A 6,073-nucleotide genomic window follows, 5' to 3' on the forward strand; every position below is an offset into this window, starting at 1 on the left:
GTAATGTGAATTCATCAGGCTCAGGGAAGGACTTCCCTGCCTTCCAGCCTAACACCAGAGCACACACGTTACAAAAGAAATAACGCACCCAAATGGCTACTTTGCAGTTGTGCTCTCAAAAACCAATCTGATTGACAGGACGTTGCTTGGGTTGCCCTCCCTGGAAGTGAAGCTCTCTGTGGAATAGGGTAGCGTGTTGGCTAAGGATGAGCACATCATCATTTTCTTTTAATGATATAAAATGTATCACCATACCAAGCTGAGAGGAGCTCTCACCTCAGAGAAGACGCCAAACAAAATGGCCGCTATGCAGATTTGTGCCCATTCCAAACTCCTTCTGTTTTTGTTTTGGATGGTGGTTAGACAGCGTGCCAGTCTGGGGTACCAGAAGCCATTGGTGGAAAAGGGAAGTAAACGTGATGGCAGGCTCTGGGTTTTGACCTGGGAGGGAGGGAGGCTGGTGGCTACAGACCCATATTTGTTCATGTTTATGCGGGCTCTGTCACCACTGCTCTGCTTAGCGTCTGAAGATGAAGCACCTCTGGCTGAGTCAGTGTGTTTGGCTGTTGTAGTTTAATCGTCATAATGCAAGAATGCCTCTTGTCTCTCTTGCTGTCTTTTTGGCTGTCTTTCGTTCTCGCTCGATCCAGCTTTCACTCTCTACCATTTTCGTTCTCTCCATTGCGTTATCTCTCTATTTCTCTTACTCCCACTTCCTCCATATGTATACACACATTGATTTAAGGAACATACACTACATGACCAAAAGTATGTGGACACCTGCTTGTCGAACATCTCATTCCAAAATCATGGCCATGAATATGGAGTTGGTCCCCCCTTTGCTGCATTAACAGCCTCCACTCTTCTGGGAAGGCTTTCCACTAGAGCATTAGTGAGGTCAGCCACAAGAGCATTAGTGAGGTCGGGCACTGATGTTGGGCGATTAGGCCTGGCTCGCAGTCGGTGTTCCAATTCATCCCAATGGTGGCAGGCCAGTCAAGTTCTTCCACACCGATCTCCACAAACCATTTCTGTATGGACCTCGCTTTGTGCACGGGGGCATTGTCATGCTGAAACAGGAAAGGGCCTTCCCCAAACTGTTGCCACAAAGTTGGAAGCATAGAATCGTATAGAATGTCATTGTATGCTGTGGCGTTAACATTTCCCTTCACTGGAACTAAGGAGCCTAGCCCAAACCATGAAAAACAGCTCCAGACCTTTATTCCTCCTCCACCAAACTTTACAGTTGGCACTATGCATTCGGGCAGGTAGTGTTCTCCTGGCATCCGCCAAACCCAGATTCGTCCGTCGGACTGCCAGATGGTGAAGCGTGATTCATCACTACAGAGAACGCGTTTCCACGGCTCCAGAGTCCAATGGCGGCGAGCTTTACACCACTCCAGCTGACGCTTGGCATTACGAATGGTGATTTTAGGCTTGTGTGCAGCTGCTCGGCCATGGAAATCCATTTCATGAAGCTCCTGACGAACAGTTCTTGTGCTGATGTTGCTTCCAGAGGCAATTTGGAACTCGGTAGTGAGTGTTGCAACCGAGGACAGGCGATTTTTACGTGCTACGCGCTTCAGCACTCGGCGGTCCCGTTCTGTGAGCTTGTGTGGCCTTCCACTTCGCGGCTGAGCCGTTGTTGCTCCTAGACGTTTCCACTTCACAATAACAGCTCTTACAGTTCACTGGTGTAGCTCTAGCATGGCAGAAATTTGACAAACTGACTTGTTGGAAAGGTGGCATCCTATGACGGTGCCACGTTGAAAGTCACTGAGCTCTTCAGTAAGGCCATTCTACTGCCAATGTTTGTCTATGGAGATTGTATGGCTTTGTGCTCGATTTATACATCTGTCAGCAACGGGTGTGGCTGAAATAGCCGAACCCACCGATTTGAAGGGGTGTCCACACACCTTTGTATATATAGCCACTTTAGTTTTTCACACGTTGAAGCTTCCCTCGCTCGTCCCTTTTCCCTCCACTCTTTCCTGCTACAGTTTTATGATCCAGTGTAAATTTGATAAAGAGATTTATGTGTTGTGTTCTCTGTATGATGTCATAACAGGTTTCTTTGAATGTGTTTTATATTTCTTTGTCTTTACTTTGAAAATGACACCTCATCCATTTGTAATTTCAACATTTCAACAATTTGTCTTAATTATGACTTTCTAAATCAAGGTTTTAGATAATAACTATCTAAAATCCATCATGTCACACATCCAATACAGATACCTAGTTTGAGATTTGTCTCTTTTTCTACATGTTCCTTATATTGTTGTATGACTTGCTTCTTGTCAAGGTGATTTCTCTCCATCTGACTCCCTGTGGCACATTGTTCATGGATAACTGGTTATTTGTTGGTTATTTACAGACAGTCCCCCTTCTGGACAGAGTCATTGGCAAAGAGTCTGGCAAAACTCTGTGTCTGCATACTTCTCAATCTCCTGGCTCTCTTGCAGAGGAAGATTCAATAGGCTCACGGTCGTCGACCTCACAGTTTGGTTAATGGTATGTTTGGTCATGTCAACTCTCAACTTTGACATTGTGTGCCTTGTTGTTCAAATTACAAAATAACATGCTATGGTGTGGAATGCTCAAACACTACTCTTAGTAACTCCAGAAATGGAGCTGAAGCTTGATAAACAGATAGACAGGCTAGTTAGCTAACTTCTCTGATGGCTGAACATGCATATAGCTTATGCTAGTGAAAGTAAGTGGTTCATCCACTTTACAGTAATTGCCACCTGTAACTACTTTGTTTGTTAATTTGGTTTCTTCCATCTCTTATCCCATAAGAATCTAAGCCCTGTCTAAGCCAGGGGGGGTTCTACTAAGCTATATGGAATTATTTTAAGAAGGTTGTACCAAGGATACTTTTGCTATTTCATTTGAATTTTAAGACCCCTTGATGTACAAAAAAAAATGAAATAATTATTTGATGCAATTTTTTATTTGGCTGTATTGCTATTAGCCCATACAAACGCATTGAATAACAAATTCACTACATGGAACAACAGATAGTCCCCCCAAAAAAAATCAAAAGGAAGTTCTGAAGTGTCTGTCCTATATCTGAGAGATATAAGAAAGATTAGGAATAAATAAATATATATATATATATTTTTTAAATGTTATTTAACCCCATATTGTTTGGCACTAAACAGTCTCCATATATACTGTACTTCCATTCATTGTTTCAATTGGTACCGGGGGACCTTCAGACGAGTCTTGTGAGGCCTGTGAGCATCCTAGAGCACAACCGACATGTACACGTACGTAAGAGTCTCACCTTTACACAGAGGGGTCATATAAGTGTGTAGCCCCATGGGGCGGCGCACAATTGGCCCAGCGTCATCCAGGGTAGGGAGGGAATGGCCGGCAGGGATGTAGCTCAGTTGGTAGAGCATGGCGTTTGCAACGCCAGGGTTGTGGGTTTGATTCCCACGGAGGGCCAGTGTGAATATATATATTTTTTAATAATGTATGCACTCACTAACTGTAAGTCGCTCTGGATAAGAGCGTCTGCTAAATGACTAAAATGTAAATGTAAAATGTAGCCCAAACTGTTCGGACACTACAGACGATTATGTGAGAAGACCGATTTTCGGGATGTCTCATAGTCTGACAAACATCTCTCTAGCTCTGTCACCTTTCACCGCAGATGCGGAAGTGCGACATAGGCGGATGTGGTGGATTGAGATGCCTCCAATGCAGATATCTCTAGCTTAAATTGACAGATTTTTATGGGATGTTGTATTATTATGCTAATTAGATTTCCACGGGGGCGCTGACATCGACCTTAGGGGAATTTTATGCAGCAATTTGAGATAATGTACACAGACACCACTGCCTAAGTTTGAAGAGTCAACTGTTTTCACAGATGGTCTATGTTGGTTCTATTAATAAATCCTTCATGATGCACTGTTTACCACAAGTCGTAAAGGTCTTTGGTATCTCCTAATTCGACCAATGACAGGTGTGGAATACCCTGTACGACTCATCGGTCCTGAGGTTGTGTCAGATGCCTTTTGTTTCCACTGTTCTAATTGTAGTGTAGGTGATGAAAGACTAGAGCTGGAACTCAATTGGCCAAAAGTATTAGTTTTCACACTGTTTACTTAAAACATCTGGATTTCTCTAGCTGCCTGCTGTCAACGTAGCCTTCTGACCATGGCCTCGAGGTCAATGAGAAATGTATCTGAGCAAATGCTACTTCTATTACATGTGTATATGCTGAACATGAAGTGGCCAGAGCAATTTATCTGCCAGCTACTGTAGACAAACATTTGTATTTGTTTATGAGAGTTGAAAAATATATATTTCCAAATGAGTAGTGTTGTTGTTATGGTGTAATTCTATGGAACAACACTAAGACGTTAAAATCCCTTGTAAATACTTAGTACAGTGCCTTCGGAAAGTATTCAGACACCTGACTTTTTCCAAGTTTTGTTAGGTTACAGCCTTATTCCAAAATGGATTAAATAGTTTTTTCCCCTCATCAATCTACATACAATACCGCATAATGACAAAGCAAAAATTGGTTTTTAGACATTTTTGCTAATTTATAAAAAATTAACTAAAATATCACATTTACATAAGTATTCAGACCCTTTACTCAATACTTTGTTGAAGCACCTTTGGCAGTACTTGGGCTGCCTATGTAAATGCAGCCATAGTGGTGCATTTGGGACCTTTTGAGTGGTACATAAATCACAAGCCCTCAATGCATGTCTAGTTGACCATGTTTTCTTTGCAATGTTTCAATTTGAAATTAACCTCTATATACAAGTTAACTGAGACCTTGTGCCTTGAATGGAGAACTGCATTTGGCATTATTTCGATGAGTATATACAGTTGAAGTCGGAAGTTTACATACACTTAGGTTGCAGACATTAAAACTCGTTTTTCAACCACTCCACAAATTTCTTGTTAACAAACTATAGTTTTGGCATGTTGGTTAGGACTTCTACCTTGTGCATGATGCAAGTAATTTTACCAACAATTGTTTACAGACAGATTATTTCACTTATACTTCAATTCAATGTATCACAATTCCAGTGGGTCAGAAGTTTACATACACTAAGTTGACTGTGCCTTTAAACAGCTTGGAAAATGATGTCATGGCTCTAGAAGCTTCTGATAGGCTAATTGACAACATTTGAGTCAATTGGAGGTGTACCTGTGGATGTATTTCAAGGCCTACCTTCAAACTCAGTGCCTCTTTGCTTGACATTATGGGAAAATCAAAAGAAAGACCTCAGAAACAAAATTGTAGACCTCCACAAGTCTGGTTCATCCTTGGGAGCAATTTCCAAATGCCTGAAGGTACCACGTTCATCTGTACAAACAATAGTATGCAAGTATAAACACCATGGGACCATGCAGCCATCATACCGCTCAGGAAGGAGACGCGTTCTGTCTCCTAGAGATGAACGTACTTTGGTGCGAAAAGTGCAAATCAATCCCAGAACAACAGCAAAGGACCTTGTGAAGATGCTGGAGGAAACAGGCACAAAAGTATCTATATCCACAGCAAAACGAGTCCTATATCAACATAACCTGAAAGGCCGCTCAGCAAGGAAGAAGCCACTGCTCCAAAACTGCCATAAGAAAGCCAGACTACGGTTTGCAACTGCACATGGGTACAAAGATCGTACTTTTTGGAGAAATGTCCTCTGGTCTGATGAAACAAAAATACAACTGTTTGGCCATAATGACCATCGTTATGTTTGGAGGAAAAAGGGGGTACCTTGCAAGCCGAAGAACACTATCCCAACCGTGAAACATGGGGTGGCAGCATCATGCTGTGGGGGTGCTTTGCTGCAAGAGGGACTGGTGCACTTCACAAATTAGATGGCATCATGAAGAAGGAAAATTACGTGGATATATTGAAGCAATATCTCAAGACATCAGTCAGGAAAAAATGGCTTAAGGACAACAAAGTCAAGGTATTGGAGTGGCGATCACAAAGCCCTGACCTCAATCCTATAGAAAATGTGTGGGCAGAACTGAAAAAGCGTGTGCAAGCAAGGAGGCCTACAAACCTGACTCTGTTACACCAGCTCTGTCAGGA

Source organism: Coregonus clupeaformis, chromosome 27, assembly GCF_020615455.1.
Source record: "Coregonus clupeaformis isolate EN_2021a chromosome 27, ASM2061545v1, whole genome shotgun sequence".
Classification (NCBI taxonomy): domain Eukaryota; kingdom Metazoa; phylum Chordata; class Actinopteri; order Salmoniformes; family Salmonidae; genus Coregonus; species Coregonus clupeaformis.